The 13319-nt window shown below is 61.9% G+C and overlaps 1 protein-coding gene across 2 annotated transcripts in view; it reads left to right on the plus strand.

Moving 5' to 3' along the window:
* Positions 1 to 13319, plus strand: part of LOC140717828 (cathepsin F-like) — an 86671-nt gene that overhangs the window by 40734 nt on the left and 32618 nt on the right. Inside the window, exon 4 of one of the 2 annotated variants that reach the window (XR_012096625.1) lies at positions 4317 to 4456. The gene's annotated coding sequence lies outside the window, so the exon portion shown is untranslated. Of the gene's footprint in view, positions 1 to 4316; positions 4457 to 13319 lie in introns of those variants that run through there. The other variant, XM_073031550.1, reaches the window with a different exon arrangement.

Genomic DNA, 13319 nt, shown 5'->3' on the forward strand with positions numbered 1-13319 from the left:
GGGCGTAGTGTCAGGGCGTAGTGTCAGGGTGTAGTGTCTCTCAGGGCGTAGTGTCAGGGCGTAGTGTCTCTCAGGGCGTAGTGTCAGGGCGTAGTGTCAGGGTGTAGTGTCTCTCAGGGCGTAGTGTCAGGGCGTAGTGTCAGGGTGTAGTGTCTCTCAGGGCGTAGTGTCAGGGCGTAGTTTCAGGGTGTAGTGTCTCTCAGGGCGTAGTGTCAGGGCGTAGTGTCACTCAGGGTGTAGTGTCTCTCAGGGCGTAGTGTCACTCAGGGCGTAGTGTCAGGGCGTAGTGTCAGGGTGTAGTGTCACTCAGGGCGTAGTGTCAGGGCGTAGTGTCAGGGTGTAGTGTCACTCAGGGCGTAGTGTCAGGGCGTAGTGGCTCTCAGGGCGTAGTGTCACTCAGGGCGTAGTGTCTCGCAGGGCGTAGTGTCAGGGCGTAGTGTCAGGGCGTAGTGGCTCTCAGGGCGTAGTGTCTCTCAGGGCGTAGTGTCACTCAGGGCGTAGTGTCTCTCAGGGCGTAGTGTCAGGGCGTAGTGTCAGGGCGTAGTGGCTCTCAGGGCGTAGTGTCTCTCAGGGCGTAGTGTCACTGAGGGCGTAGTGTCAGGGCGTAGTGGCTCTCAGGGCGTAGTGTCTCTCAGGGCGTAGTGTCACTCAGGGCGTAGTGTCACTCAGGGCGTAGTGTCTCTCAGGGCGTAGTGTCACTCAGGGCGTAGTGTCTCTCAGGGCGTAGTGTCAGGGTGTTGTGTCTCTCAGGGCTTAGTGTCACTCAGGGCGTAGTGTCACTCAGGGCGTAGTGTCTCTCAGGGCGTAGTGTCACTCAGGGCGTAGTGTCACTCAGGGCGTAGTGTCAGGGCGTAGTGTCAGGGCGTAGTGTCACTCAGGGTGTAGTGTCACTCAGGGCGTAGTGTCAGGGCGTAGTGTCAGGGTGTAGTGTCACTCAGGGCGTAGTGTCAGGGTGTAGTGTCTCTCAGGGCGTAGTGTCACTCAGGGCGTAGTGTCAGGGCGTAGTGTCACTCAGGGCGATAGTGTCAGGGCATAGTGTCACTCAGGACGTAGTGTCACTCAGGGCGTAGTGTCACTCAGGGCGTCGTGTCAGGGCGTAGTGTCACTCAGGGCGTAGTGTCTCTCAGGGTGTAGTGTCACTCAGGGCGTAGTGTCACTCAGGGCGTAGTGTCAGGGTGTAGTGTCTCTCAGGGCGTAGTGTCACTCAGGGCGTAGTGTCAGGGCGTAGTGTCTCTCAGGGCGTAGTGTCAGGGCGTAGTGTCACTCAGGGCGTAGTGTCAGGGCGTAGTGTCAGGGTGTAGTGTCTCTCAGGGCGTAGTGTCAGGGCGTAGTGTCTCTCAGGGCGTAGTGTCACTCAGGGCATAGTGTCAGGGCGTAGTGTCTCTCAGGGCATAGTGTCAGTGCGTAGTGTCTCTCAGGGCGTAGTGTCAGGGCGTAGTGTCTCTCAGGGCGTAGTGTCACTCAGGGCGTAGTGTCTCTCAGGGCGATAGTGTCAGGGTGTAGTGTCACTCAGGGCGTAGTGTCACTCAGGGCGTAGTGTCAGGGTGTAGTGTCACTCAGGGCGTAGTGTCACTCAGGGCGGTAGTGTCTCAGGGCGTAGTGTCACTCAGGGCGATAGTGTCAGGGTGTAGTGTCTCTCAGGGCGTAGTGTCTCTCAGGGCGTAGTGTCACTCAGGGTGTAGTGTCACTCAGGGCGTAGTGTCTCTCAGGGCGTAGTGTCACTCAGGGCGTAGTGTCACTCAGGGCGTAGTGTCTCTCAGGGCGTAGTGTCACTCAGGGCGTAGTGTCTCTCAGGGCGTAGTGTCTCTCAGGGCGTAGTGTCACTCAGGGCGTAGTGTCAGGGCGTAGTGTCACTCAGGGCGTAGTGTCTCTCAGGGCGTAGTGTCACTCAGGGCGTAGTGTCAGGGTGTAGTGTCACTCAGGGCGTAGTGTCTCTCAGGGCGTAGTGTCACTCAGGGTGTAGTGTCACTCAGGGCGTAGTGTCTCTCAGGGCGTAGTGTCACTCAGGGCGTAGTGTCAGGGCGTAGTGTCTCTCAGGGCGTAGTGTCAGGGCGTAGTGTCAGGGTGTAGTGTCTCTCAGGGCGTAGTGTCACTCAGGGCGTAGTGTCAGGGTGTAGTGTCACTCAGGGCGTAGTGTCTCTCAGGGCGTAGTGTCACTCAGGGCGTAGTGTCACTCAGGGCGTAGTGTCTCTCAGGGCGTAGTGTCACTCAGGGCGTAGTGTCAGGGCGTAGTGTCTCTCAGGGCGTAGTGTCACTCAGGGCGTAGTGTCACTCAGGGCGTAGTGTCTCTCAGGGCGTAGTGTCACTCAGGGCGTAGTGTCAGGGTGTAGTGTCTCTCAGGGCGTAGTGTCACTCAGGGCGTAGTGTCTCTCAGGGCGTAGTGTCACTCAGGGCGTAGTGTCAGGGTGTAGTGTCTCACAGGGCATAGTGTCTCTCAGGGCGTAGTGTCTCTCAGGGCGTAGTGTCACTCAGGGCGTAGTGTCACTCAGGGCGTAGTGTCAGGGCGTAGTGTCTCTCAGGGCGTAGTGTCACTCAGGGCGTAGTGTCAGGGTGTAGTGTCACTCAGGGCGTAGTGTCTCTCAGGGCGTAGTGTCAGGGCGTAGTGTCACTCAGGGCGTAGTGTCAGGGTGTAGTGTCAGGGTGTAGTGTCACTCAGGGCGTAGTGTCAGGGTGTAGTGTCAGGGTGTAGTGTCTCACAGGGCATAGTGTCTCTCAGGGCATAGTGTCTCTCAGGGCGTAGTGTCACTCAGGGCGTAGTGTCACTCAGGGCGTAGTGTCAGGGCGTAGTGTCTCTCAGGGCGTAGTGTCACTCAGGGCGTAGTGTCAGGGTGTAGTGTCACTCAGGGCGTAGTGTCACTCAGGCCGTAGTGTCAGGGCGTAGTGTCTCTCAGGGCGTAGTGTCAGGGCGTAGTGTCACTCAGGGCGTAGTGTCAGGGTGTAGTGTCAGGGTGTAGTGTCACTCAGGGCGTAGTGTCAGGGCGTAGTGTCAGGGTGTAGTGTCAGGGTGTAGTGTCACTCAGGGCGTAGTGTCTCTCAGGGCGTAGTGTCAGGGCGTAGTGTCACTCAGGGCGTAGTGTCAGGGTGTAGTGTCAGGGTGTAGTGTCTCTCAGGGCGTAGTGTCACTCAGGGCGTAGTGTCTCTCAGGGCGTAGTGTCACTCAGGGCATAGTGTCAGGGCGTAGTGTCTCTCAGGGCATAGTGTCAGGGTGTAGTGTCACTCAGGGTGTAGTGTCTCTCAGGGCGTAGTGTCACTCAGGGCGTAGTGTCTCTCAGGGCGTAGTGTCTCTCAGGGCGTAGTGTCAGGGCGTAGTGTCACTCAGGGTGTAGTGTCTCTCAGGGCGTAGTGTCACTCAGGGCGTAGTGTCAGGGTGTAGTGTCTCTCAGGGCGTAGTGTCTCTCAGGGCGTAGTGTCACTCAGGGCGGTAGTGTCTCTCAGGGCGTAGTGTCACTCAGGGCGTAGTGTCTCTCAGAGCGTAGTGTCACTCAGGGCGTAGTGTCACTCAGGGCATAGTGTCAGGGCGTAGTGTCAGGGCGTAGTGTCACTCAGGGCGTAGTGTCACTCAGGGTGTAGTGTCAGGGTGTAGTGTCTCTCAGGGCGTAGTGTCACTCAGGGCGTAGTGTCAGGGTGTAGTGTCTCTCAGGGCGTAGTGTCACTCAGGGCGTAGTGTCTCTCAGGGCGTAGTGTCACTCAGAGCGATAGTGTCAGGGTGTTGTGTCTCTCAGGGCATAGTGTCTCTCAGGGCGTAGTGTCACTCAGGGCGTAGTGTCTCTCAGGGTGTAGTGTCTCTCAGGGCGTAGTGTCAGGGTGTAGTGTCAGGGCGTAGTGTCAGGGCGTAGTGTCAGGGCGTAGTGTCAGGGTGTAGTGTCAGGGCGTAGTGTCAGGGCGTAGTGTCAGGGTGTAGTGTCTCACAGGGCATAGTGTCACTCAGGGCGTAGTGTCTCTCAGAGCGTAGTGTCTCTCAGAGCGTAGTGTCACTCAGGAACAGCTTCTTCCTACCCGCCGTCAGATTTCTGAACAGACAGCGAACCCATGAACAGTACCTCAAAGTTGTTTCTGTGTCCGTTCACAGTAATTATTCTATTTGACATACAGAATGTTTTTATTATAATTTACAGTACTGAAGCTACGAAACAGTAAATTTCACGACACGCGTCAGTGATGATAAACCTGATTGTAATTCTGAAGGGGCCCAACACGGGTTTATGGGATGGGTTTGGAGAGTTGACTTGGTGAACATGTAAAATTTCAGACGAACAGCCTGTTTTCCACCCTGTATAAATCGGTGACATTTCTCTGATAGAGTTTTCTTTTCACAGCTGACGAGCTCACAACCGGAAGTTCTAAGGCTTTGGCCCTAAATATATGTGAAAGAGTGAACTTCCATAACAACTTAAAGCCTCTTCCTGAGAAGGACTGGAGGGAGCATAATGTGACACCTGTCAAGGACCAGAAGAAGGTACATTGACACGTAGGGAACATCATAGTCGCCCAGCTGACGGCGGGATGTCACGAAACTGAAGAGATTCACCTTGACGTTACAGGGACGGGAGGGTTTGAGGAGACGGGACAGCCTGGGACAGTTTGCACAGGAGTGAAGGAGGTCGAGAGGGCTTTAAAATCACAGCTGAGGTGGAGGGTCACAGTCTCTTCCCCAGGGGAGGCAATTCTCAAACTAGAAGGTGAGAGTCACCCAGACTGTCCCCCACCTCCCCCTGGGGTCAGACCCACAGTCTGTCACCCACATCACCCTGGGGTCAGACCCACAGTGTGTCCCCCACCTCCCCCAGAGTCAGACCCATAGTCAGTCCCCCACCTCCCCCAGGGTCAGACCCACAGTCTGTCCCCCCAACTCCCCCCAGAGTCAGACCCATGGTCAGTCACCCCACCTCCCCCAGAGTCAGACCCACAGTATGTCCCCCATAATCCCCCCAAGGGTCTGACCCCCAGTCTGTCACCCACCTCCTCCTGGGGTCAGACCCACAGTGTGTTCCCCACCTGCCCCAGAGTCAGACCCGCAGTCTGTTCCCCACCTCCCCCAAGGGTCAGACCCACAGTCTGTCCCCCACCTCCCCCTGGGGTCAGACCCATAGTCAGTCACCCCACCTCCCCCAGAGTCAGACCCATATTCTGTCCCCCACCTCCCCCTGGGGTCAGACCCACAGTCTGTCCCCCCAACTCCCCCCAGAGTCAGACCCATGGTCAGTCACCCCACCTCCCCCAGAGTCAGACCCATAGTCTGTCCCCCACCTCCCCCTGGGGTCAGACCCACAGTCTATACACCAAACTCCCCCCAGAGTCAGACCCATAGTCAGTCACCCCCACCTCCCCCAGAGTCAGACCCATAGTCTGTCCCCCACCTCCCCCTGGGGTCAGACCCACAGTCTGTCCACCAAACTCCCCCCAGAGTCAGACCCATAGTCAGTCACCCCACCTCCCCCAGAGTCAGACCCATAGTCTGTCCCCCACCTCCCCCTGGGGTCAGACCCACAGTCTGTCCCCCCAACTCCCCCCAGAGTCAGACCCATGGTCAGTCACCCCACCTCCCCCAGAGTCAGACCCATAGACTGTCCCCCACCTCCCCCAGAGTCAGACCCACAGTCTGTCCCCCACATCCCACCAGAGTCAGACCCACAGCCTGTCCCCCACAACCCCCCGGGATCAGACCCACAGTCTGTCCCCCAGCTCCCCCAGGGTCAGTCCCACAGTCTGTCACCCTCCTACCCCAGGGTCAGACCCACAGTCTGTCCCCCACATCCCCCAGAGTCAGACCCACAGTCTGTCCCCCACCTCCCCCAGGGTCAGACACACAGTCTGTCCCCCACCTCCCCCTGGGGTCAGACCCACAGTCTGTCCCCCACCTCCCCCTGGGGTCAGACCCACAGTCTGTCCACCAAACTCCCCCCAGAGTCAGACCCATAGTCAATCCCCCACCTCCCCCAGGGTCAGACACACAGTATGTCCCCCATAATCCCCCAAAGGGTCTGACCCCCAGTCGTCACCCACATCACCCTGGGGTCAGACCCACAGTGTGTTCCCCACCTTCCCCAGAGTCAGACCCACAGACTGTCCCCCCACCTCCCCCAGGGTCAGACCCACAGTGTGTTCCCCACCTCCCCCAAGGGTCAGACCCACAGTCTGTCCCCCACCTCCCCCAAGGGTCAGACCCACAGTCTGTCCCCCACCTCCCCCTGGGGTCAGACCCATAGTCAGTCACCCCACCTCCCCCAGAGTCAGACCCATATTCTGTCCCCCACCTCCCCCTGGGGTCAGACCCACAGTCTGTCCCCCCCAACTCCCCCCAGAGTCAGACCCATGGTCAGTCACCCCACCTCCCCCAGAGTCAGACCCATAGTCTGTCCCCCACCTCCCCCTGGGGTCAGACCCACAGTCTATACACCAAACTCCCCCCAGAGTCAGACCCATAGTCAGTCACCCCACCTCCCCCAGAGTCAGACCCATAGTCTGTCCCCCACCTCCCCCTGGGGTCAGACCCACAGTCTGTCCACCAAACTCCCCCCAGAGTCAGACCCATAGTCAGTCACCCCACCTCCCCCAGAGTCAGACCCATAGTCTGTCCCCCACCTCCCCCTGGGGTCAGACCCACAGTCTGTCCCCCCAACTCCCCCCAGAGTCAGACCCATGGTCAGTCACCCCACCTCCCCCAGAGTCAGACCCATAGACTGTCCCCCCACCTCCCCCAGAGTCAGACCCACAGTCTGTCCCCCACATCCCACCAGAGTCAGACCCACAGCCTGTCCCCCACAACCCCCCGGGATCAGACCCACAGTCTGTCCCCCAGCTCCCCCAGGGTCAGTCCCACAGTCTGTCACCCTCCTACCCCAGGGTCAGACCCACAGTCTGTCCCCCACCTCCCCCAGAGTCAGACCCACAGTCTGTCCCCCACATCCCCCAGAGTCAGATCCACAGTCTGTCCCCCACCTCCCCCAGGGTCAGACACACAGTCTGTCCCCCACCTCCCCCTGGGGTCAGACCCACAGTCTGTCCCCCACCTCCCCCTGGGGTCAGACCCACAGTCTGTCCACCAAACTCCCCCCAGAGTCAGACCCATAGTCAATCCCCCACCTCCCCCAGGGTCAGACACACAGTATGTCCCCCATAATCCCCCAAAGGGTCTGACCCCCAGTCGTCACCCACATCACCCTGGGGTCAGACCCACAGTGTGTTCCCCACCTTCCCCAGAGTCAGACCCACAGACTGTCCCCCCACCTCCCCCAGGGTCAGACCCACAGTGTGTCCCCCACCTGCCCCAGAGTCAGACCCACAGACTGTCCCCCCACCTCCCCCAGGGTCAGACCCACAGTGTGTTCCCCACCTCCCCCAAGGGTCAGACCCACAGTCTGTCCCCCACCTCCCTCTGGGGTCAGACCCACAGTCTGTCCCCCCACCTCCCCCAGGGTCAGACCCACTGACTGTCCCCCACCTCCCCAAGAGTCAGACCCATAGTCTGTCCCCCACATCCCCACAGTCTGTCCGCCACCTCCCCCAGGGTCAGTCCCACAGTCTGTCCCCCACCTCCCCCTGGGGTCAGACCCACAGTCTGTCCCCCACATCCCCAAGAGTCAGACCCATAGTCTGTCCCCCACATCCCCACAGGGTCAGACCCACAGTCTGTCCGCCACCTCCCCCAGGGTCAGTCCCACAGTCTGTCCCCCACCTCCCCCTGGGGTGAGACCCACAGTCTGTCCTCGACCTCCCCCAGAGTCAGAACCACAGTCTGTCCCCCACATCCCCCCAGGGTCTGTCGCACAGTCTGTCTCCCCACCTCCCCCCAGAGACCGACCCACAGTCTGTCCCCCACCTCCCCCAAGGTAAGTCGCACAGTCTGTCCCCCCACCTCCCCACAGGGTCAGACCCACAGTCTGTCACCCACATCCCACCACGGTCAAACCCACAGTCTGTCCCCCACCTCCCCCAGGGTCTGTCGCACAATCTGTCTCCCCACCTCCCCCCAGAGACAGACCCACAGTCCGTCCCCCAACCTTCCCCCAGGGTCAGACTCACAGTCTGTCCCCCACAACCCACCAGAGTCAGACCCACAGCCTGTCCCCCACAACCCCCCGGGATCAGACCCACAGTCTGTCCCCCAGCTCCCCCAGGGTCAGTCCCACAGTCTGTCACCCTCCTACCCCAGGGTCAGACCCATAGTCTGTCCCCCAGCTCCCCCAGGGTCAGTCCCACAGTCTGTCACCCTCCTACCCCAGGGTCAGACCCATAGTCTGTCCCCCACCTCCCCCTGGGGTCAGACACACAGTCTGTCCCCCACCTCCCCCCAGGGTCACACCCACAGTCTGTCCCCCACCTCCCCCTGGGGTCAGACACACAGTCTGTCCCCCACCTCCCCCCAGGGTCACACCCACAGTCTGTCCCCCACCTCCCCCTTGGGGTCCAACCCACAATCTGTCCCCCACCTCCCCCCAGAGTCAGAACTACAGTCTGTCCCCCCACCTCCCTCTGGGGACAGACCCACAGTCTGTCACCCACCTCCCCCCAGGGTCACACCCACAGTCTGTCTCCCCACCTCCCCCAGAGTCAGACCCACAGTCTGTCCTCGACCTCCCCCAGAGTCAGACCCACAGACCGTCCCCCCACCTCCCCCAGAGTCAGACCCACAGTCTGTCCCCCACCTCCCCCAGGGTCAGACCCACAGTCTGTCCTCGACCTCCCCCAGGGTCAGACCCACAGACCGTCCCCCCACCTCCCCCAGAGTCAGACCCACAGTCTGTCCCCCACCTCCCCCAGGGTCAGACCCACAGTCTGTCCCCCACATCCCCACAGGGTCAGACCCACAGTCTGTCCCCCACATCCCACCAGGGTCAGACCCACAGTCTGTCCCCCACCTCCACCCAGGGTCAGACCCACAGTCTGTCTCTCCACCTCCTCCCAGGGTCAGACCCACAGTCTGTCCCCCACATCCCACCAGGGTCAGACCGACAGTCTGTTCCCCACCTCCCCCAGGGTCAGTCCCACTGTCTGTCCCCCCACCTCCCCCTGGGGTCAGACCCACAGTCTGTCACCCACATCCCACCAGGGTCAAACCCACAGTCTGTCCCCTACCTCTCCCCAGGGTCTGTCGCACAGCCTATCCCCCCACCTCCCCCCAGGGTCAGACCCACAGTCTGTCCCTCCACTTTCCCCCGGGGTCAGACTCACAGTCTGTCTCCCACCTCCCCCAGAGACAGACCCACAGTCTGTCCCTCCACCTCCCCACAGGGTCAGTCCCACAGTCTGTCCCCCACCTCCCCCCAGGGTCAGACCCAAAGTCTGTCCCCCACCTCCCCCAGAGTCAGAACTACAGTCTGTCCCCCACCTCCCCCAGAGTCAGAACTACAGTCTGTCCCCCACCTCCCTCTGGGGACAGACCCACAGTCTGTCACCCCACCTCCCCCTGGGGTCAGAACCACAGTCTGTCTCCCACCACCCCCAGGGTCAGACCCACAGTCTGTCCTCGACCTCCCCCAGAGTCAGACCCACAGACCGTCCCCCCACCTCCCCCAGAGTCAGACCCACAGTCTGTCCCCCACCTCCCGCTGGGGTCAAACCCACAGTCCTGTCCCCCACATCCCCACAGAGTCAGACCCACAGTCTGTCCCCCACCCTCCCCCCAGGATCAGACCCACAGTCTGTCTCTCCACCTCCCCCCAGGGTCAAACCCACAGTCTGCCCCCCACATCCACCAGGGTCAGACTCACAGTCTGTCCCCCACCTCCACCCAGGGTCAGTCCCACAGTCTGTCCCCCACCTCCCCCAGGGTCAGACCCACAGTCTGTCTCCCCACCTCCCCCAGAGTCAGACCCACAGTCTGTCCCTCCACTTTCCCCCGGGGTCAGACTCACAGTCTGTCCCCCACCTCCCCCAGGGTCAGACCCACAGTCTGTCTCCCACCTCCCCCAGAGTCAGACCCACAGTCTGTCCCTCCACTTTCCCCCGGGGTCAGACTCACAGTCTGTCCCCCACCTCCCCCAGGGTCAGACCCACAGTCTGTCTCCCACCTCCCCCAGAGACAGACCCACAGTCTGTCCCTCCACCTCCCCACAGGGTCAGTCCCACAGTCTGTCCCCCACCTCCCCCCAGGGTCAGACTCACAGTCTGTCCCCCACCGCCCCCTGGGTCAGACTCACAGCCCGTCCCCCACCGCCCCCAGGGTCAGACCCACAGTCTGTCCCTCCACTTTCCCCCGGGGTCAGACTCACAGTCTGTCCCCCACATCCCACCAGAGTCAGACCCACAGTCTGTCCCCCACCTCCCCCCAGGGTCAGATGCACAGTCTGTCCCCCATCTCCCCCCGGGGTTAGACCCACAGTCTGTCCCCCAGCTCCCCCAGGGTCAGTCCCACAGTCTGTCACCCTCCTACCCCAGGGTCAGACACACAGTCTGTCCCCCACCTCCCCCCAGGGTCACACCCACAGTCTGTCCCCCACCTCCCCCTTGGGGTCCGACCCACAATCTGTCCCCCACCTCCCCCAGGGTCAGTCCCACAGTCTGTCACCCTCCTACCCCAGGGTCAGACACACAGTCTGTCCCCCACCTCCCCCCAGGGTCACACCCACAGTCTGTCCCCCACCTCCCCCTTGGGGTCCGACCCACAATCTGTCCCCCACCTCCCCCCGGGGACAGACCCACAGTCTGTCCCCCCACCTCCCCCCAGGGTCAAACCCACAGTCTGCCCCCCACATCCCACCAGGGTCAGACTCACAGTCTGTCCCCCACATCCCACCAGAGTCAGACCCACAGTCTGTCCCCCCACCTCCCCCAGGGTCAGACCCACAGTCTGTCTCCCCACCTCCCCCAGAGTCAGACCCACAGTCTGTTCTCCCACCTCCCCCCAGGGTCAAACCCACAGTCTGCCCCCCACATCCCACCAGGGTCAGACCCACAGTCTGTCCCCCACATCCCACCAGGGTCAGACTCACAGTCTGTCCCCCACATCCCACCAGAGTCAGACTCACAGTCTGTCCCCCCACCTCCCCCAGGGTCAGACCCACAGTCTGTCTCCCCACCTCCCCCAGAGTCAGACCCACAGTCTGTCCCCCACATCCCCCCAGGGTCAGACCCACAGTTTGTCCCCCCACCTCCCCAGAGTCAGACCCACAGTCTGTTCTCCCACCTCCACCCAGGGTCAGACCCACAGTCTGTCCCCCACATCCCACCAGGGTCAGACCCACAGTCTGTCCCCCACCTCCACCCAGGGTCAGACCCACAGTCTGTCTCTCCACCTCCACCCAGGGTCAGACCCACAGTCTGTCCCCCACATCCCACCAGGGTCAGACCGACAGTCTGTCCCCCACCTCCCCCAGGGTCAGTCCCACTGTCTGACCCCCCACCTCCCCCTGGGGTCAGACCCACAGTCTGTCCCCCACATCCCACCAGGGTCAAACCCACAGTCTGTCCCCTACCTCTCCCCAGGGTCTGTCGCACAGCCTATCCCCCCACCTCCCCCCAGGGTCAGACCCACAGTCTGTCCCTCCACTTTCCCCCGGGGTCAGACTCACAGTCTGTCCCCCACCTCCCCCAGAGACAGACCCACAGTCTGTCCCTCCACCTCCCCACAGGGTCAGTCCCACAGTCTGTCCCCCACCTCCCCCAGGGTCAGACCCACAGTCTGTCTCCCCACCTCCCCCAGAGTCAGACCCACAGTCTGTCCCTCCACTTTCCCCCGGGGTCAGACTCACAGTCTGTCCCCCACCTCCCCCAGGGTCAGACCCACAGTCTGTCTCCCACCTCCCCCAGAGTCAGACCCCACAGTCTGTCCCTCCACTTTCCCCCGGGGTCAGACTCACAGTCTGTCCCCCCACCTCCCCCAGGGTCAGACCCACAGTCTGTCTCCCACCTCCCCCAGAGACAGACCCACAGTCTGTCCCTCCACCTCCCCACAGGGTCAGTCCCACAGTCTGTCCCCCACCTCTCCCCAGGGTCAGACTCACAGTCTGTCCCCCACCGCCCCCTGGGTCAGACTCACAGCCCGTCCCCCACCGCCCCCAGGGTCAGACCCACAGTCTGTCCCTCCACTTTCCCCCGGGGTCAGACTCACAGTCTGTCCCCCACATCCCACCAGAGTCAGACCCACAGTCTGTCCCCCACCTCCCCCCAGGGTCAGATGCACAGTCTGTCCCCCATCTCCCCCCGGGGTTAGACCCACAGTCTGTCCCCCAGCTCCCCCAGGGTCAGTCCCACAGTCTGTCACCCTCCTACCCCAGGGTCAGACACACAGTCTGTCCCCCACCTCCCCCCCAGGGTCACACCCACAGTCTGTCCCCCACCTCCCCCTTGGGGTCCGACCCACAATCTGTCCCCCACCTCCCCCAGGGTCAGTCCCACAGTCTGTCACCCTCCTACCCCAGGGTCAGACACACAGTCTGTCCCCCACCTCCCCCCAGGGTCACACCCACAGTCTGTCCCCCACCTCCCCCTTGGGGTCCGACCCACAATCTGTCCCCCACCTCCCCCCGGGGACAGACCCACAGTCTGTCCCCCCACCTCCCCCCAGGGTCAAACCCACAGTCTGCCCCCCACATCCCACCAGGGTCAGACTCACAGTCTGTCCCCCACATCCCACCAGAGTCAGACCCACAGTCTGTCCCCCCACCTCCCCCAGGGTCAGACCCACAGTCTGTCTCCCCACCTCCCCCAGAGTCAGACCCACAGTCTGTTCTCCCACCTCCCCCCAGGGTCAAACCCACAGTCTGCCCCCCACATCCCACCAGGGTCAGACCCACAGTCTGTCCCCCACATCCCACCAGGGTCAGACTCACAGTCTGTCCCCCCACATCCCACCAGAGTCAGACTCACAGTCTGTCCCCCCACCTCCCCCAGGGTCAGACCCACAGTCTGTCTCCCCACCTCCCCCAGAGTCAGACCCACAGTCTGTCCCCCACATCCCCCCAGGGTCAGACCCACAGTTTGTCCCCCCACCTCCCCAGAGTCAGACCCACAGTCTGTTCTCCCACCTCCACCCAGGGTCAGACCCACAGTCTGTCCCCCACATCCCACCAGGGTCAGACCCACAGTCTGTCCCCCACCTCCACCCAGGGTCAGACCCACAGTCTGTCTCTCCACCTCCACCCAGGGTCAGACCCACAGTCTGTCCCCCACATCCCACCAGGGTCAGACCGACAGTCTGTCCCCCACCTCCCCCAGGGTCAGTCCCACTGTCTGACCCCCCACCTCCCCCTGGGGTCAGACCCACAGTCTGTCCCCCACATCCCACCAGGGTCAAACCCACAGTCTGTCCCCTACCTCTCCCCAGGGTCTGTCGCACAGCCTATCCCCCCACCTCCCCCCAGGGTCAGACCCACAGTCTG

This window comes from Hemitrygon akajei, chromosome 28 (genome assembly GCF_048418815.1).
Source record: "Hemitrygon akajei chromosome 28, sHemAka1.3, whole genome shotgun sequence".
Taxonomy (NCBI): domain Eukaryota; kingdom Metazoa; phylum Chordata; class Chondrichthyes; order Myliobatiformes; family Dasyatidae; genus Hemitrygon; species Hemitrygon akajei.